The sequence below is a fragment of the Dermacentor silvarum genome, chromosome 9 (assembly GCF_013339745.2).
Source record: "Dermacentor silvarum isolate Dsil-2018 chromosome 9, BIME_Dsil_1.4, whole genome shotgun sequence".
Taxonomy (NCBI): domain Eukaryota; kingdom Metazoa; phylum Arthropoda; class Arachnida; order Ixodida; family Ixodidae; genus Dermacentor; species Dermacentor silvarum.
In genome coordinates, this window is record NC_051162.1 from 1,555,381 (window position 1) to 1,564,246 (window position 8,866).

General features: G+C 46.1%; 1 long non-coding RNA gene across 1 annotated transcript; it reads left to right on the forward strand.

The window, feature by feature from the left end:
* The first annotated feature begins 4,728 nt into the window (after window positions 1–4,728).
* Window positions 4,729–8,588, forward strand: LOC125939986 (uncharacterized). Its single transcript, XR_007463223.1, has 2 exons — window positions 4,729–4,891; window positions 6,094–8,588. It is a non-coding gene; the product is annotated as an uncharacterized LOC125939986 (long non-coding RNA).
* The last annotated feature ends 278 nt before the right edge of the window (window positions 8,589–8,866 follow it).

An 8,866-nucleotide genomic window follows, 5' to 3' on the forward strand; every position in this document is an offset into this window, starting at 1 on the left:
TCAAACGCAGAATCTATTCGCAGGATTGAAGGCAAGGTTACAGCGGCTACCCGCCTGATCAAACGCATTACAAACAAGCACACGGGCGTGAAGGAGGACAGCGTCATGCGCCTCATACACTCCTTCGCAATCAGTCACATTACTTATGTGGCTGCCTTCCACAACTGTAATGTCACCGAAAGGGAGAAACTGAACACCCTTATACGCAAGACTTACAAGATCGCCCTTGGCTTACCGGAGTCCACGAGCACTTCTCGTCTGCTACAGCTGGGGGTATACAACACGCTTGAGGAAATCGTGGATGCGCAAAGAGCCTCCCAACTCGAACGCATGTCCCTGACAGCCACGGGTCGGTACATCCTGCAGAAACTAGGCTTCAATTACCATGTCCAACACGGTCAGAAACAGGCCATTCCACCCGACATCAGCGACACGCTGATCGTCGCCCCTATCCCTCGAAACATGCACCCCGAACATAACGGGGGCCGACGCCAGGCCCGTGCCAAGGCACTGCTGGCCTCCTTTGGTGGGAAGACGACTACGCGCTTCGTAGACGCGGCAGAGTACACACAAGAACACCGGTTTACGGCGGTAGTCATAGACGTTAACTCCCGGCTTACTCACGCGTGTAGTGTCAGCACGGAATACCCAGATACAGCGGAAGAGGTTGCGATTGCGCTTGCGCTTACCGACCCCTTCTGCGAGGTAGTTCTTAGCGACTCACAATCCGCAGTTCGTAACTACGCGCGGGGGCGCATTGCCTCCGAAGCTCTTCAGATTCTAAGGAAAGCTGGTCGACAGCACTTCGATAGCACCGCAATCATGTGGTTCCCAGCGCACGTCGCCACCCCCACCGACGAGGGCCCCCCTAACTTGAATGAGGTGGCACACCGCTCTGCGCGAGAACTGACTCGCCGCGCAGAGTCTGAGACACCCTCTTCGAGTTCGGACCTCCTGGTGCGAAACACGCGAGAACGCTTAGTAAGCTATAACGATATCACCAAGCACTACCAGTTAGGCAGGAGGATATTGCCCCCACCTCACCCCAAACTGAAACGTTGCCAGGCAGTCGTCTGGCGACAACTGCAGACACACACCTTCCCCAGTCCGGTGCGATTGCAGCACATTTTCCCCACGCAATACCCGAGTCCTATTTGCAAGTTATGTCAGGCAACTAGAGCGACACTCTCACACATGTTGTGGGAGTGTCCTGTTATAGCAGCGAAAATGGCAGTAGCTCCGGAGGCTCTTGCGTCGAAGTGGGCCGCCGCTCTGCGCAGCTCCAACCTCAAGACACAAGAGTGGGCAGTCCAGCGGGCCCGGGAGGCGGCGACGAGGCAAGGCCTCGAAGTCCCCTCATGGGAGACCTGAGCCCGGGTCATTAAACTTCGCCGGATTTGAATAAAGTTGTTTCCATCCATGAAACTTAGATGTAACAAGTAAAAAAAAAAAATCAGATCGCTATTACACTACCGTGCAGATGGAATCCAGCGAAGCTGTGGTGGGTTCTGTCGTTGGCACGAACAGAATTCACTTTAGAACAAAAAAGTGCGATTCGTCATTCAAGATAAACCCGCGACTGTGACAGCACGCATACCTAATTCACGTGTTCGGTCAATTCGGGCAGAAAAAAAATATTTTAAATGACTACCTATGCTCAGATATAATGGTCAGTCATCGATGCGTACGTCACGGGCTCTAGATATTTGCAGCGTGGGTGATACTTTGTGATGAAAGTGCACAGAGAGCAAGCGCGACCGGCCCCGCGAACGGAGAATCGTGTGCCGGAACCGTCAGCGGTTGAACCGGAAGCGCTGAGCAGACGACGTTTCCCGTGAGCCTTTACGAGTTTACGCCTCACCTATTGCGATAGCCACGGCCGGGCTCGACTGGCGCGCGCGCTCGCTTCTTACGGCCTTCGCATCGGGGCTAGTTCATGCCTATCGCCGCTGCTTGGAGGGGGGCGCTGCGACCCCACCCTCTTGCTCAGCTGCTCCCAGCCGATCTGTGCAGCGGGCGCAATGCTGGAAGATTGGGTCGGGCGCGCTTCTTACCTCACCGTACATTCAAGAACAAGTCGCCTAATTGTAGAGGACTCGTAAATGTTTCATCTAGGCTTCTTATAAATGGATGCAGTGTAACTGTATTAATACATCGAGCTTCTTTAAGTTCACTGGGGCTGCATGCGCCGGGAGAACAGCTCTCCGCCATAAAATGCATTTTGAGGAATGAAAACAAATATTTATTGCTCGTATGCACCTACAATGGTTGCCATACTTTCAGGCGAAAACTTGCGGGCACAGTAGCTCACAAATGTGTCTTATTCACAATTACAATCTAAAGTGTTTCCTTGGCGACTTGTGTACATAGGCCCAAGGCTTGTCGTTTTCTTCAGTCAGTTGGTTTGACTGATTTACAAGGAGTATTCTCAGAAACTTCTCGGTAATTAGATTTGCGGATCGTATCGCATGACTGTCGTCAACACCTTCAGGGCAGCTGAAGATGGGAGCGCGTTGTAAATAGGGCTGCACTGCTCTTTCGAGTACTTCTTGTATATTCCTGCGTGGCAGGTGTTCGGAGGCTTTATCGAAAAAAAACCGCTATTAATTATTTATATTTATTTAATAAATACTGCAATCACCATGCGGTGATATTAGCAGGGTGGTACAAGCATAACGAATACATTGGTATGTACAGAAAATGCACACGTTAATAAAGAAAACTGTTATTTGAATAAATACAAAGCGTACAGGTTGGGCACACTCAACGTTACTCTAAAGAAGTAAAACACTGTCACTGCAAACATGGAACAAACAAAATAATGTCATTGTAAACATGATAAAAAAGAAGTTAATGTTGGCGCAGAGACGACGTCATTTTTTTAGCTGGTTCCAGTCCACTACTGTGCGCGGAAAAAAAAGAATGCTTAAAAGAGTTGCTGCGTGAGGAAAAAGGAGTTATAGTGAAATTATGTACTTGCCGAGTAGCGCATCCGGGGGAGAAGGCTACGATCTTTGTTATGTCCATCTTATAATTCCCCTTTATTAGTTGATGCTATCTTGTCCAAAAGCGCTAGAAACTCGAGCTAGAAACTCATTGCTTGGGAACTGGTGAAAAGAAACACCGGGTGTTTTCCCGGAACGGGACTTGCAATACGGAAGACAGCAATACACCATCACCCAACAGTTATATACCGATGTGCAATGAACGGCGCCAAGTCTTGGCTGTGGCAGCGCGTACTTAAGGCTGTACGACCGTCTTCAGGATGGATGGATGGAGAATTTTATTAGTGTCCTTTTGGGCGCGGAGACCACAAATTACTTCATACAGACCGACACTGACAGAGCACCGAATAAAATGCGCGGGAAAACGATCGTGCGAGCGCGAAGGCAAGCGCATGTACGCGGAGCAGGGTCAGGGTCGCAGCGCCCCTACCGCCGACGGGCGGCGAAACGTGCTGAGAAACTCTCCCATTGTTTCCCCGACGGGTGAGAAGGCCGTAAGAAGCGAGCGCGCGCGCCAGTCGAGCCCGGCCGTGGCGATAGCAATAGACACCTGAACGTCGCCCCCGAGGGCTCCGATGTCGCTGCGCATGCGTGAGCTGAGAGAAGGTAAGAAAGGAGAACAACTCTCCTTTGCCGGATGTGACGTCACATTATTGTTTGTTTTTTGCTTTTTGAAATAGCTACTCTCGAACTCAGACACTATGGTTCGCGCCTCGTTCGCGCGCGCATTGTGAGCATTCAAGTTTCGTTTTTTGCACTTGCTTAGTAGCTGAAATTGCGGACATTGCAGGGTTGGGCTTGATGACATTTGTTGCTCAGCTGCCGCGACACATTTGGAGCAAAGGTGAGTGTCGTGCGATTGCCCGTTCTCTAGCTGACACTTGTAAAAACAACCGGTTGCGCATTTGAGCTGTGGCCGATGTGATCTCGAAATTCGAAGGAGCACGAAACGGTTGTCGCAGGTCTCGTAGTGATCGCAGGATAATTTATTCGTTCGTGCCTTCAACAAGTACTATCACAGTTCCTACGCGTTACCGCGATGTAAAACGAACGGCGGAAGCGTTCACGCGCCGGAAAATGCATGCACTCAACTAGCTCTATCGGTGAATGCCGTCCTTTGGTATATATCTCGTGCGTAGGTCTTTGTTTCTCCATCTCTATGGGATGACTACGCTATGCGCCTCTTATTTACCCATGCAATTCAATTACCTTGCTCACTGCTTGCGCTGACCGCGGTAGGTGCGTCAGAGGCTTTCATTTGTTGCAGTGAGATAAAGAAAGCGTATTTCTTTCACTTACAGCTTCTTAGCAACTCTTTTGAGAGCCGTGGAGTTAAATCATGCAATGTGTACGTTGTGAGCAAGCTGTTAACCAAACCCGCTTTACTGCTGCTGTCGCTTTTACGGGCACCTTCAAAATTAAACATATATGAGTGTATGAATTCAGCTCACCTTTCTATACACATCCGTTGCTTTCGTTGTTCGTAGATCATGTGCGTACCTTTGCAACCGTAATCGACATTGTAAAAACAGCAGGAAGGCAGATGACACAAATACTGTGTCCGCCTTAATTGTTGTCTGTGCTGTTTTTATAATGTAAACAACTCCACACACTTGCTGTTTACACCAAAACAATCTTGATATTTTTTTTTTCTTGTAGGAGGATTTGCTTCTAACTGCGGCAGTGACGTTGTGTATTGTCCTCAGGAACGCTTGCGGTGTGCACATTTGTCTAATTTGTTTCACTGTGCTGCTGCTGTCTTCTGCTTCTGCTTATTTCCTTTGGCCGCACCTTATATTTGTTGTCTTTGTCAACATCTGACCTGTTTCTGCCTTGTTGAAAGCAAGTGGCGACAAGTACTGCTTAGTTTGCTTAGTCTAAACCTGGTATGTATATCTATTTGCTAAGGGCATGCTTCTGCTCCTTTAAAGGTTGCTTTAACTAATAGTGGTTTGAGTCATTGTGTATGACACCAGATAATTATTGTTATAAAATGGTGGCAAAGCTTGTCCGTGCACAGATTTAAAGTATGGAGATGCTAAACATTAAAATGTTCCAAGTTGCCTCAAAGTATTACACGCATTTAAATTTGCAGTCGCAAAAGACGTGCTAAAAGTATAATCCACAAAATTTGCTTCGAGGTGTCTTGAGACAATGAATTGTAGAGAAAGAATTCTATTGTGAGTTGCCAATGCTTGTCGTGAGCTCTAGCCCATTTTTCTATGCAGCCACTGTTGCTTCGTTGTCTGTGCTTGTTACTAACAAGAAATTGAGCTCCGTGGTTCCCCTGATTTTTGTAGCTCATAAAATGCAAATGTCTCGACATTGGCAGCCTTAGTGCCTCAAGGTAGAACACGAGTGTTCATTGGCCAGTTGCCTGCTTTTAAGATAATGTTGTATTTAATGTCAGGGGTTTAAAGGATACTTCACATCTGCCATCATGGCTGTTAGTTCTGCTGCCTAGCACTTCCAGGACAAAGTTTGGTACACATGTGAAACTATCCAAGAAAATGGACATTGGGACAACTGCTGACGTAGCTCACTTGGTAGAGTAGAGCATCGCAAGCGCAAAGGAGAAAATGTTGGTTAAACTCCAACCGGCAGCAAGTTGTCTCTTAATGCAAAGCATTATCATGATCTATTTTCGAATTTCTTAGTACACCTGCCCAGGTAGCTTCATTAATAAATAGTAATGCTCCTGATGGTGGGTATTGAACGTGAGTCCCTAGTGCAGCAGCCCAATTATTTGCCCATTAGGCTACAGATGCATGCATAGCTCGCCAGATTAACCGCACTGGTTCTCTCGTAGCAGCTAATGCTTTCAGGTGTTATGTGACACTCGCAGAGTTTGGGATTCACCCGTTTCAGCTCATATGCAACATATAAAGCAGGTGTTGTGTTTGCTTTGGTGACGCCTTGTGCGTGCAATTGTTTTTGGTTTCTCTATTTTGGTGTATTGTGCTTTGTATTCGATATGGTGCTGGGCATTACCTCAATCACAGCTTCGATGCTGTGCCCAAAGAAAAAAACATTTGTAAGCAGGTGCTCGAGTGACGTGAAGCTCACTCTCCCTCATTCTCTCTTGCAGGTAGTGCATCCAGTTTAGCGCCGTGCACATGTGTACGGACGCGTGCACGGACATAACGCTGCTGCCCATCGCGAGTCGTAAGCGAAAAAAAAAGGCCGACTGAAAAAAAACAACAAGAAATATAATAAGCTGCACGATCAACAGATTTTTGAAGAGACCGTTTCAACAGAGATATCTGAAGCAGATCGTTATTGGATATGAAGAAATGTGCAGTGGATAACAGCAAAACATGTGGTAACCGACTGACTGACGGTAGTAAGGCTCACAGCCTAAGTTTTTCACTATTTACACCGATAATGTAGCACGTATTTGCGGAATTAAATCACCTGCTATGCGCAGCAACCGCACTCAATTGAAGCCGCCAACGCAGCGATGCACCATTTGCTATTTCAGGATCACGAAAAACAATGTATATTCACCGAAGTACAGCGGCGGTTGACCTGTCGGCAAGCTGTTAATTCACATATGGCGAAAGCAAATGTCACGGAGTCCAAGCCCACGAAACTGCGCTCGCAAGAATATCGCGCACGCTTGGGCCTTTCCGACATGCACAATAGCGCGCGCAGAGCGTGGTGCAGCCGACACCCGACATTCGTGACTGATCTACGTTCGAGAGTAGCTATTTCAAAAAGCAAACAAAAAAAAAGAAACAATGTGACGTCGCATCCGGCAAAGGAGAGTTGTTCTCCTTTCTCACCTTCTCTCAGCTCAGGCATGCGCAGCGACCACGGAGCCCTCGGGGGCGACGTTCAGGTTATACGAACGTCCGTGAAAGCATTGCTTTCGAGCAAACCTTTTCAAATTAAGTTTTCGCTCATGTCCACGAGATAGCAAATTTCAGTGTTACATTAGCCGCTATATTTTCCAATTTCATGTGACCTAGCTACCTCAGGTTGCATTTACGCGCCGAGGCTTTTAACAAAAATAGTTGTCAGCTGAAAATCAAAGCGGTGTGCCACTATTTGGATGTTGTGATATTGGTGAAATTGATTATATTTTTCCCCTAGTCATGCTAAACTACTTACCGGTCACATGCTTGGACTTCTGAAGGAGCACTTGAAAGGTTTTCCTTCCAACCCAGTATTGTAACTGACGCCTGTCAGAGGTATGAGAGTGGTATTTGCCCTGCAGCACTGCCATGAGTTCAAGATCCAGATGCGTCTCATGTAATAACTGTGCTCTCCGACTGTCTCTATCCGTATGTCACTAGAAAGTACAAAGGATACATTTCTGAATTGTTGCAACATTTATTTTTCGTTAAATGCTCAAAATATTTTTTTCTTTTCCTGATCAATAAGGACTTGCACAGATTGCAGATTTGCATAGTTTGAAAAAAGTATTGCATAGTGGGCCTGTAAGTTTTTTTGAATTTATTGTTACCCTTCAGACTGGCTAAATATGTTGACAGCAACAGCGAATACCTCCTTGCTGTATTTGCATTTCCTTGGAATGTCTGTTCCGTGTTCTTCATAACAGTACATGGTGCCATTTAGTTTTCTACCGTGTCGAATTGTGCACTGACACTTTCAAGTGAGCAAGTGTAGGTTTGTATTGCAACGGAAATAACAACATGAGTGCTTCTTCAATTGTCTTCCATCACCGCCTTGCTAGTGCCTTCTTCAATGTGCAAGAATGGCTTGTAACAATATTGTTAAGTGTTTCATGTGAGGATATGAAATACAATAATTTTCTCTTTTTCTCTGAACATATTCAGCCGGAAAAACATGTTGACAGCTATGCCTTTTTCATGTTGGCCATAGCATTTTGTAGATAATGGTGTGACAGCTTGGGAAGTGTCTGAAGAGTATTGTTAGTTAGTGCATAATCATATTGTTGCTACTGGGAGGATCACAGGCACTTTTTTTTTCATACTATTAACATGTTTCCATTTTTCTTTTTGTGGCTCAATCATAAGTAGACCTGGTCACTTTTTTAGTTTGTCATTTACTTTTGTTACACATCAGTATTATATACTATCAATTAAGTTGGGATATGAAGCCATTTGATGTTGCGTTCATGGAGAATCCTGGCCAATCCCTCGTCATGGGTGTGCCATATTTCATAGGCAACACTCATTATATAGTCTCTCTTCTTGTGGTAAGAGTGTATCCCAAAGCCTGTTTTGGATGCTTGCAGAGCAGTTGAGATTTAGACATCAATGCCAGCTCACAAAGCACCTCATACGGTAATCAGCCAGCCGCCTCCGCAGATGGGGAATTCTGCAGTTTGCAATCGTACTGTTTCGGTTGTCCTTGGCAGAGATTTCAATTGTACACAGTGGGAATATATTGTAGGACCATATAAAAATAATGCGATGACAATGGCCATGTGGCTTAAATTATAGTAGATTACGACCAGCATTAGCTCAAGCGCTGCTAAAGGTGTGTGGTATGTAAAAATTAATAAAGTGCTGGTTTTAAATTAAAGTGCAGCCTAGCAGGTTTCGAGAACTTTTACTCTGGCAGAATGACAAAATAAAATTATTTGAAATCAGTGATGCCACGCTGATGAGGCTTGGGCATGAATATCCTCTAGCCAAATTCACAAGGATCTTGAATGAATTCTTCACTAGGCTCAACAGTTTTGTTGTTTCCCTATATTGTTTCTATAGGAACAGTGCACAACAAAAATCTTGCGGCTTCCTGTTGTCTTAACACCCTATAATTGCCTTAGATCCATGGTTCTCAGCCATGGATGTGTCAGGGACCCCTTGTGGATTGGTGGAAGTGATGGGGACCACTTGCAATGACGGGAGAGGGGGGGTATAAACTAA